The following is a 12500-nucleotide window of genomic DNA, read 5'->3' on the forward strand; positions in this document are numbered from 1 at the left end:
TTTCGTCGAACGTCCGACGGAGTAGCACATCCGTCCATTATTTGCTAATAACTCGAAGAATAATAATTGTAGCGAGTTTGGTGTTATGATATATATTGTTAGAAACCGTCTATATTACAGTGATATCACGTCGAAAATCGTCTAGGACCGATAGGGAAAAAGTTTCCTCTTGGCGGTGGGACTTAGAAAAATTTTCGTCGAACGTCCGACGGAGTAGCACATCCGTCCATTATTTGCTAATAACTCGATAAATAATAATTGTAGCGAGTTTGGTGTTATGATATATATTGTTAGAAACCGTCTATATTACAGTGATATCACGTCGAAAATCGTCTAGGACCGATACGGAAAAAGTTTCCTCTTAGCGGTGGGACTTAGAAAAATTTCCAGAGTTTTGTCGACGGAGTAGCACATCCGTCCATTATTTGCTAATAACTCGATGAATAATAATTGTAGCGAGTTTGGTGTTATGATATATATTGTTAGAAACCGTCTATATTACAGTGATATCACGTCGAAAATCGTCTAGGACCGATAGGGAAAAAGTTTCCTCTTGGCGGTGGGACTTAGAAAAATTTTCGTCGAACGTCCGACGGAGTAGCACATCCGTCCATTATTTGCTAATAACTCGATAAATAATAATTGTAGCGAGTTTGGTGTTATGATATATATTGTTAGAAACCGTCTATATTACAGTGATATCACGTCGAAAATCGTCTAGGACCGATACGGAAAAAGTTTCCTCTTGGCGGTGGGACTTAGAAAAATTTTCGTCGAACGTCCGACGGAGTAGCACATCCGTCCATTATTTGCTAATAACTCGATAAATAATAATTGTAGCGAGTTTGGTGTTATGATATATATTGTTAGAAACCGTCTATATTACAGTGATATCACGTCGAAAATCGTCTAGGACCGATACGGAAAAAGTTTCCTCTTGGCGGTGGGACTTAGAAAAATTTCCAGAGTTTTGTCGACGGAGTAGCACATCCGTCCATTATTTGCTAATAACTCGATAAATAATAATTGTAGCGAGTTTGGTGTTATGATATATATTGTTAGAAACCGTCTATATTACAGTGATATCACGTCGAAAATCGTCTAGGACCGATAGGGAAAAAGTTTCCTCTTGGCGGTGGGACTTAGAAAAATTTTCGTCGAACGTCCGACGGAGTAGCACATCCGTCCATTATTTGCTAATAACTCGATAAATAATAATTGTAGCGAGTTTGGTGTTATGATATATATTGTTAGAAACCGTCTATATTACAGTGATATCACGTCGAAAATCGTCTAGGACCGATACGGAAAAAGTTTCCTCTTAGCGGTGGGACTTAGAAAAATTTCCAGAGTTTTGTCGACGGAGTAGCACATCCGTCCATTATTTGCTAATAACTCGATGAATAATAATTGTAGCGAGTTTGGTGTTATGATATATATTGTTAGAAACCGTCTATATTACAGTGATATCACGTCGAAAATCGTCTAGGACCGATAGGGAAAAAGTTTCCTCTTGGCGGTGGGACTTAGAAAAATTTTCGTCGAACGTCCGACGGAGTAGCACATCCGTCCATTATTTGCTAATAACTCGAAGAATAATAATTGTAGCGAGTTTGGTGTTATGATATATATTGTTAGAAACCGTCTATATTACAGTGATATCACGTCGAAAATCGTCTAGGACCGATAGGGAAAAAGTTTCCTCTTGGCGGTGGGACTTAGAAAAATTTTCGTCGAACGTCCGACGGAGTAGCACATCCGTCCATTATTTGCTAATAACTCGATAAATAATAATTGTAGCGAGTTTGGTGTTATGATATATATTGTTAGAAACCGTCTATATTACAGTGATATCACGTCGAAAATCGTCTAGGACCGATACGGAAAAAGTTTCCTCTTAGCGGTGGGACTTAGAAAAATTTCCAGAGTTTTGTCGACGGAGTAGCACATCCGTCCATTATTTGCTAATAACTCGATGAATAATAATTGTAGCGAGTTTGGTGTTATGATATATATTGTTAGAAACCGTCTATATTACAGTGATATCACGTCGAAAATCGTCTAGGACCGATAGGGAAAAAGTTTCCTCTTGGCGGTGGGACTTAGAAAAATTTTCGTCGAACGTCCGACGGAGTAGCACATCCGTCCATTATTTGCTAATAACTCGATAAATAATAATTGTAGCGAGTTTGGTGTTATGATATATATTGTTAGAAACCGTCTATATTACAGTGATATCACGTCGAAAATCGTCTAGGACCGATACGGAAAAAGTTTCCTCTTAGCGGTGGGACTTAGAAAAATTTCCAGAGTTTTGTCGACGGAGTAGCACATCCGTCCATTATTTGCTAATAACTCGATAAATAATAATTGTAGCGAGTTTGGTGTTATGATATATATTGTTAGAAACCGTCTATATTACAGTGATATCACGTCGAAAATCGTCTAGGACCGATAGGGAAAAAGTTTCCTCTTGGCGGTGGGACTTAGAAAAATTTCCAGAGTTTTGTCGACGGAGTAGCACATCCGTCCATTATTTGCTAATAACTCGATAAATAATAATTGTAGCGAGTTTGGTGTTATGATACATATTGTTAGAAACCGTCTATATTACAGTGATATCACGTCGAAAATCGTCTAGGACCGATACGGAAAAAGTTTCCTCTTAGCGGTGGGACTTAGAAAAATTTTCGTCGAACGTCCGACGGAGTAGCACATCCGTCCATTATTTGCTAATAACTCGATAAATAATAATTGTAGCGAGTTTGGTGTTATGATATATATTGTTAGAAACCGTCTATATTACAGTGATATCACGTCGAAAATCGTCTAGGACCGATACGGAAAAAGTTTCCTCTTAGCGGTGGGACTTAGAAAAATTTCCAGAGTTTTGTCGACGGAGTAGCACATCCGTCCATTATTTGCTAATAACTCGATAAATAATAATTGTAGCGAGTTTGGTGTTATGATATATATTGTTAGAAACCGTCTATATTACAGTGATATCACGTCGAAAATCGTCTAGGACCGATACGGAAAAAGTTTCCTCTTGGCGGTGGGACTTAGAAAAATTTTCGTCGAACGTCCGACGGAGTAGCACATCCGTCCATTATTTGCTAATAACTCGATAAATAATAATTGTAGCGAGTTTGGTGTTATGATATATATTGTTAGAAACCGTCTATATTACAGTGATATCACGTCGAAAATCGTCTAGGACCGATAGGGAAAAAGTTTCCTCTTGGCGGTGGGACTTAGAAAAATTTTCGTCGAACGTCCGACGGAGTAGCACATCCGTCCATTATTTGCTAATAACTCGATAAATAATAATTGTAGCGAGTTTGGTGTTATGATATATATTGTTAGAAACCGTCTATATTACAGTGATATCACGTCGAAAATCGTCTAGGACCGATAGGGAAAAAGTTTCCTCTTGGCGGTGGGACTTAGAAAAATTTCCAGAGTTTTGTCGACGGAGTAGCACATCCGTCCATTATTTGCTAATAACTCGATAAATAATAATTGTAGCGAGTTTGGTGTTATGATATATATTGTTAGAAACCGTCTATATTACAGTGATATCACGTCGAAAATCGTCTAGGACCGATAGGGAAAAAGTTTCCTCTTGGCGGTGGGACTTAGAAAAATTTCGTCGTCGACGTCCGACGGAGTAGCACATCCGTCCATTATTTGCTAATAACTCGATAAATAATAATTGTAGCGAGTTTGGTGTTATGATATATATTGTTTAGAAACCGTCTATATTACAGTGATATCACGGTCGAAAATCGTCTAGGACCGATACGGAAAAAGTTTCCTCTTGGCGGTGGGACTTAGAAAAATTTTCGTCGAACGTCCGACGGAGTAGCACATCCGTCCATTATTTGCTAATAACTCGATAAATAATAATTGTAGCGAGTTTGGTGTTATGATATATATTGTTAGAAACCGTCTATATTACAGTGATATCACGTCGAAAATCGTCTAGGACCGATACGGAAAAAGTTTCCTCTTAGCGGTGGGACTTAGAAAAATTTCCAGAGTTTTGTCGACGGAGTAGCACATCCGTCCATTATTTGCTAATAACTCGATAAATAATAATTGTAGCGAGTTTGGGTGTTATGATATATATTGTTAGAAACCGTCTATATTACAGTGATATCACGTCGAAAATCGTCTAGGACCGATAGGGAAAAAGTTTCCTCTTGGCGTGGGACTTAGAAAAATTTCCAGAGTTTTGGTCGACGGAGTAGCACATCCGTCCATTATTTGCTAATAACTCGATAAATAATAATTGTAGCGAGTTTGGTGTTATGATATATATTGTTAGAAACCGTCTATATTACAGTGATATCACGTCGAAAATCGTCTAGGACCGATAGGGAAAAAGTTTCCTCTTGGCGGTGTGACTTAGAAAAATTTTCGTCGAACGTCCGACGGAGTAGCACATCCGTCCATTATTTGCTAATAACTCGATAAATAATAATTGTAGCGAGTTTGGTGTTAGTGATATATATTGGTTAGAAACCGTCTATATTACAGTGATATCACGTCGAAAATCGTCTAGGACCGATACGGAAAAAGTTTCCTCTTAGCGGTGGGACTTAGAAAAATTTCCAGAGTTTTGTCGACGGAGTAGCACATCCGTCCATTATTTGCTAATAACTCGATGAATAATAATTGTAGCGAGTTTGGTGTTTATGATATATCATTGTTAGAAACCGTCTATATTACAGTGATATCACGTCGAAAATCGTCTAGGACCGATAGGGAAAAAGTTTCCTCTTGGCGGTGGGACTTAGAAAAATTTTCGTCGAACGTCCGACGGAGTAGCACATCCGTCCATTATTTGCTAATAACTCGAAGAATAATAATTGTAGCGAGTTTGGTGTTATGATATCATATTGTTAGAAACCGTCTATATTACAGTGATATCACGTCGAAAATCGTCTAGGACCGATAGGGAAAAAGTTTCCTCTTGGCGGTGGGACTTAGAAAAATTTTCGTCGAACGTCCGACGGAGTAGCACATCCGTCCATTATTTGCTAATAACTCGATAAATAATAATTGTAGCGAGTTTGGTGTTATGATATATATTGTTAGAAACCGTCTATATTACAGTGATATCACGTCGAAAATCGTCTAGGACCGATACGGGAAAAAGTTTCCTCTTAGCGGTGGGACTTAGAAAATTTCCAGAGTTTTGTCGACGGAGTAGCACATCCGTCCATTATTTGCTAATAACTCGATGAATAATAATTGTAGCGAGTTTGGTGTTATGATATATATTGTTAGAAACCGTCTATATTACAGTGATATCACGTCGAAAATCGTCTAGGACCGATAGGGAAAAAGTTTCCTCTTGGCGGTGGGACTTAGAAAAATTTTCGTCGAACGTCCGACGGAGTAGCACATCCGTCCATTATTTGCTAATAACTCGATAAATAATAATTGTAGCGAGTTTGGTGTTATGATATATATTGTTAGAAACCGTCTATATTACAGTGATATCACGTCGAAAATCGTCTAGGACCGATACGGAAAAAGTTTCCTCTTAGCGGTGGGACTTAGAAAAATTTCCAGAGTTTTGTCGACGGAGTAGCACATCCGTCCATTATTTGCTAATAACTCGATAAATAATAATTGTAGCGAGTTTGGTGTTATGATATATATTGTTAGAAACCGTCTATATTACAGTGATATCACGTCGAAAATCGTCTAGGACCGATAGGGAAAAAGTTTCCTCTTGGCGGTGGGACTTAGAAAAATTTCCAGAGTTTTGTCGACGGAGTAGCACATCCGTCCATTATTTGCTAATAACTCGATAAATAATAATTGTAGCGAGTTTGGTGTTATGATATATATTGTTAGAAACCGTCTATATTACAGTGATATCACGTCGAAAATCGTCTAGGACCGATAGGGAAAAAGTTTCCTCTTGGCGGTGGGACTTAGAAAAATTTTCGTCGAACGTCCGACGGAGTAGCACATCCGTCCATTATTTGCTAATAACTCGATAAATAATAATTGTAGCGAGTTTGGTGTTATGATATATATTGTTAGAAAACCGTCTATATTACAGTGATATCACGTCGAAAATCGTCTAGGACCGATACGGAAAAAGTTTCCTCTTAGCGGTGGGACTTAGAAAAATTTCCAGAGTTTTGTCGACGGAGTAGCACATCCCGTCCATTATTTGCTAATAACTCGATAAATAATAATTGTAGCGAGTTTGGTGTTATGATACATATTGTTAGAAACCGTCTATATTACAGTGATATCACGTCGAAAATCGTCTAGGACCGATACGGAAAAAGTTTCCTCTTAGCGGTGGGACTTAGAAAAATTTTCGTCGAACGTCCGACGGAGTAGCACATCCGTCCATTATTTGCTAATAACTCGATAAATAATAATTGTAGCGAGTTTGGTGTTATGATATATATTGTTAGAAACCGTCTATATTACAGTGATATCACGTCGAAAATCGTCTAGGACCGATAGGGAAAAAGTTTCCTCTTGGCGGTGGGACGTTAGAAAAATTTTCGTCGAACGTCCGACGGAGTAGCACATCCGTCCATTATTTGCTAATAACTCGAAGAATAATAATTGTAGCGAGTTTGGTGTTATGATATATATTGTTAGAAACCGTCTATATTACAGTGATATCACGTCGAAAATCGTCTAGACCGATAGGGAAAAAGTTTCCTCTTGGCGGTGGGACTTAGAAAAATTTTCGTCGAACGTCCGACGGAGTAGCACATCCGTCCATTATTTGCTAATAACTCGATAAATAATAATTGTAGCGAGTTTGGTGTTATGATATATATTGTTAGAAACCGTCTATATTACAGTGATATCACGTCGAAAATCGTCTAGGACCGATAGGGAAAAAGTTTCCTCTTGGCGGTGGGACTTAGAAAAATTTTCGTCGAACGTCCGACGGCAGTAGCACATCCGTCCATTATTTGCTAATAACTCGAAGAATAATAATTGTAGCGAGTTTGGTGTTATGATATATATTGTTAGAAACCGTCTATATTACAGTGATATCACGTCGAAAATCGTCTAGGACCGATAGGGAAAAAGTTTCCTCTTGGCGGTGGGACTTAGAAAAATTTTCGTCGAACGTCCGACGGAGTAGCACATCCGTCCATTATTTGCTAATAACTCGATAAATAATAATTGTAGCGAGTTTGGTGTTATGATATATATTGTTAGAAACCGTCTATATTACAGTGATATCACGTCGAAAATCGTCTAGGACCGATACGGAAAAAGTTTCCTCTTAGCGGTGGGACTTAGAAAAATTTCCAGAGTTTTTGTCGACGGAGTAGCACATCCGTCCATTATTTGCTAATAACTCGATGAATAATAATTGTAGCGAGTTTGGTGTTATGATATATATTGTTAGAAACCGTCTATATTACAGTGATATCACGTCGAAAATCGTCTAGGACCGATAGGGAAAAAGTTTCCTCTTGGCGGTGGGACTTAGAAAAATTTTCGTCGAACGTCCGACGGAGTAGCACATCCGTCCATTATTTGCTAATAACTCGATAAATAATAATTGTAGCGAGTTTGGTGTTATGATATATATTGTTAGAAACCGTCTATATTACAGTGATATCACGTCGAAAATCGTCTAGGACCGATAGGGAAAAAGTTTCCTCTTGGCGGTGGGACTTAGAAAAATTTTCGTCGAACGTCCGACGGAGTAGCACATCCGTCCATTATTTGCTAATAACTCGATAAATAATAATTGTAGCGAGTTTGGTGTTATGATATATATTGTTAGAAACCGTCTATATTACAGTGATATCACGTCGAAAATCGTCTAGGACCGATACGGAAAAAGTTTCCTCTTAGCGGTGGGACTTAGAAAAATTTTCGTCGAACGTCCGACGGAGTAGCACATCCGTCCATTATTTGCTAATAACTCGATAAATAATAATTGTAGCGAGTTTGGTGTTATGATATATATTGTTAGAAACCGTCTATATTACAGTGATATCACGTCGAAAATCGTCTAGGACCGATACGGAAAAAGTTTCCTCTTAGCGGTGGGACTTAGAAAAATTTCCAGAGTTTTGTCGACGGAGTAGCACATCCGTCCATTATTTGCTAATAACTCGATAAATAATAATTGTAGCGAGTTTGGTGTTATGATATATATTGTTAGAAACCGTCTATATTACAGTGATATCACGTCGAAAATCGTCTAGGACCGATAGGAAAAAGTTTCCTCTTGGCGGTGGGACTTAGAAAAATTTTCGTCGAACGTCCGACGGAGTAGCACATCCGTCCATTATTTGCTAATAACTCGATAAATAATAATTGTAGCGAGTTTGGTGTTATGATATATATTGTTAGAAACCGTCTATATTACAGTGATATCACGTCGAAAATCGTCTAGGACCGATACGGAAAAAGTTTCCTCTTGGCGGTGGGACTTAGAAAAATTTTCGTCGAACGTCCGACGGAGTAGCACATCCGTCCATTATTTGCTAATAACTCGATAAATAATAATTGTAGCGAGTTTGGTGTTATGATATATATTGTTAGAAACCGTCTATATTACAGTGATATCACGTCGAAAATCGTCTAGGACCGATACGGAAAAAGTTTCCTCTTGGCGGTGGGACTTAGAAAAATTTCCAGAGTTTGTCGACGGAGTAGCACATCCGTCCATTATTTGCTAATAACTCGATAAATAATAATTGTAGCGAGTTTGGTGTTATGATATATATTGTTAGAAACCGTCTATATTACAGTGATATCACGTCGAAAATCGTCTAGGACCGATAGGGAAAAAGTTTCCTCTTTGGCGGTGGGACTTAGAAAAATTTCCAGAGTTTTGTCGACGGAGTAGCACATCCGTCCATTATTTGCTAATAACTCGATAAATAATAATTGTAGCGAGTTTGGTGTTATGATATATATTGTTAGAAACCGTCTATATTACAGTGATATCACGTCGAAAATCGTCTAGGACCGATAGGGAAAAAGTTTCCTCTTGGCGGTGGGACTTAGAAAAATTTCGTCGAACGTCCGACGGAGTAGCACATCCGTCCATTATTTGCTAATAACTCGATAAATAATAATTGTAGCGAGTTTGGGTGTTATGATATATATTGTTAGAAACCGTCTATATTACAGTGATATCACGTCGAAAATCGTCTAGGACCGATACGGAAAAAGTTTCCTCTTAGCGGTGGGACTTAGAAAAATTTCCAGAGTTTTGTCGACGGAGTAGCACATCCGTCCATTATTTGCTAATAACTCGATAAATAATAATTGTAGCGTGTTTGGTGTTATGATACATATTGTTAGAAACCGTCTATATTACAGTGATATCACGTCGAAAATCGTCTAGGACCGATACGGAAAAAGTTTCCTCTTAGCGGTGGGACTTAGAAAAATTTTCGTCGAACGTCCGACGGAGTAGCACATCCGTCCATTATTTGCTAATAACTCGATAAATAATAATTGTAGCGAGTTTGGTGTTATGATATATATTGTTAGAAACCGTCTATATTACAGTGATATCACGTCGAAAATCGTCTAGGACCGATACGGAAAAAGTTTCCTCTTGGCGGTGGGACTTAGAAAAATTTCCAGAGTTTTGTCGACGGAGTAGCACATCCGTCCATTATTTGCTAATAACTCGATAAATAATAATTGTAGCGAGTTTGGTGTTATGATATATATTGTTAGAAACCGTCTATATTACAGTGATATCACGTCGAAAATCGTCTAGGACCGATAGGGAAAAGTTTCCTCTTGGCGGTGGGACTTAGAAAAATTTTCGTCGTAACGTCCGACGGAGTAGCACATCCGTCCATTATTTGCTAATAACTCGATAAATAATAATTGTAGCGAGTTTGGTGTTATGATATATATTGTTAGAAACCGTCTATATTACAGTGATATCACGTCGAAAATCGTCTAGGACCGATACGGAAAAAGTTTCCTCTTAGCGGTGGGGACTTAGAAAAATTTTCGTCGAACGTCCGACGGAGTAGCACATCCGTCCATTATTTGCTAATAACTCGATAAATAATAATTGTAGCGAGTTTGGTGTTATGATATATATTGTTAGAAACCGTCTATATTACAGTGATATCACGTCGAAAATCGTCTAGGACCGATACGGAAAAAGTTTCCTCTTAGCGGTGGGACTTAGAAAAAATTTCCAGAGTTTTGTCGACGGAAGTAGCACATCCGTCCATTATTTGCTAATAACTCGATAAATAATAATTGTAGCGAGTTTGGTGTATGATATATATTGTTAGAAACCGTCCTATATTACAGTGATATCACGTCGAAAATCGTCTAGGACCGATAGGGAAAAAGTTTCCTCTTGGCGGTGGGACTTAGAAAAATTTTCGTCGAACGTCCCGACGGAGTAGCACATCGTCCATTATTTGCTAATAACTCGATAAATAATAATTGTAGCGAGTTTGGTGTTATGATATATATTGTTAGAAACCGTCTATATTACAGTGATATCACGTCGAAAATCGTCTAGGACCGATACGGAAAAAGTTCCTCTTGGCGGTGGGACTTAGAAAAATTTTCGTCGAACGTCCGACGGAGTAGCACATCCGTCCATTATTTGCTAATAACTCGATAAATAATAATTGTAGCGAGTTTGGTGTTATGATATATATTGTTAGAAACCGTCTATATTACAGTGATATCACGTCGAAAATCGTCTAGGACCGATACGGAAAAAGTTTCCTCTTGGCGGTGGGACTTAGAAAAATTTCCAGAGTTTTGTCGACGGAGTAGCACATCCGTCCATTATTTGCTAATAACTCGATAAATAATAATTGTAGCGAGTTTGGTGTTATGATATATATTGTTAGAAACCGTCTATATTACAGTGATATCACGTCGAAAATCGTCTAGGACCGATAGGGAAAAAGTTTCCTCTTGGCGGTGGGACTTAGAAAAATTTTCGTCGAACGTCCGACGGAGTAGCACATCCGTCCATTATTTGCTAATAACTCGATAAATAATAATTGTAGCGAGTTTGGTGTTATGATATATATTGTTAGAAACCGTCTATATTACAGTGATATCACGTCGAAAATCGTCTAGGACCGATACGGAAAAAGTTTCCTCTTAGCGGTGGGACTTAGAAAAATTCCAGAGTTTTTGTCGACGGAGTAGCACATCCGTCCATTATTTGCTAATAACTCGATGAAATAATAATTGTAGCGAGTTTGGTGTTATGATATATATTGTTAGAAACCGTCTATATTACAGTGATATCACGTCGAAAATCGTCTAGGACCGATAGGGAAAAAGTTTCCTCTTGGCGGTGGGACTTAGAAAAATTTTCGTCGAACGTCCGACGGAGTAGCACATCCGTCCATTATTTGCTAATAACTCGAAGAATAATAATTGTAGCGAGTTTGGTGTTATGATATATATTGTTAGAAACCGTCTATATTACAGTGATATCACGTCGAAAATCGTCTAGGACCGATAGGGAAAAAGTTTCCTCTTGGCGGTGGGACTTAGAAAAATTTTCGTCGAACGTCCGACGGAGTAGCACATCCGTCCCATTATTTGCTAATAACACGATAAATAATAATTGTAGCGAGTTTGGTGTTATGATATATATTGTTAGAAACCGTCTATATTACTGTGATATCACGTCGAAAATCGTCTAGGACCGATACGGAAAAAGTTTCCCTCTTAGCGGTGGGACTTAGAAAAATTTCCAGAGTTTTGTCGACGGAGTAGCACATCCGTCCATTATTTGCTAATAACTCGATGAATAATAATTGTAGCGAGTTTGGTGTTATGATATATATTGTTAGAAACCGTCTATATTACAGTGATATCACGTCGAAAATCGTCTAGGACCGATAGGGAAAAAGTTTCCTCTTGGCGGTGGGACTTAGAAAAATTTTCGTCGAACGTCCGACGGAGTAGCACATCCGTCCATTATTTGCTAATAACTCGATAAATAATAATTGTAGCGAGTTTGGTGTTATGATATATATTGTTAGAAACCGTCTATATTACAGTGATATCACGTCGAAAATCGTCTAGGACCGATACGGAAAAAGTTTCCTCTTAGCGGTGGGACTTAGAAAAATTTCCAGAGTTTTGTCGACGGAGTAGCACATCCGTCCATTATTTGCTAATAACTCGATAAATAATAATTGTAGCGAGTTTGGTGTTATGATATATATTGCTAGAAATCGTCTATATTACAGTGATATCACGTCGAAAATCGTCTAGGACCGATACTTAAAAATTTTCCTCTTATTTGTGGGACTTAGAAAAATTTTCAAAGTTCGGTGAATTATGAAAAGTTGGTTATTTTGTGTAAAATAATATAGAAATGTTAAAATTTATTATATTTTGTGAAAAAAATTTTTATACTTTTTTCGCTCTAAGTTCCAACAGCCCCGCCGGGAGGTCTGTTGCCGCGGCGGTTTGCGGCCATAAGCGCGCGTGCTATTGACCGCGCGGCGCCGGCG

The sequence above is a fragment of the Halictus rubicundus genome, unplaced genomic scaffold (genome assembly GCF_050948215.1).
Source record: "Halictus rubicundus isolate RS-2024b unplaced genomic scaffold, iyHalRubi1_principal scaffold0796, whole genome shotgun sequence".
NCBI lineage: Eukaryota > Metazoa > Arthropoda > Insecta > Hymenoptera > Halictidae > Halictus > Halictus rubicundus.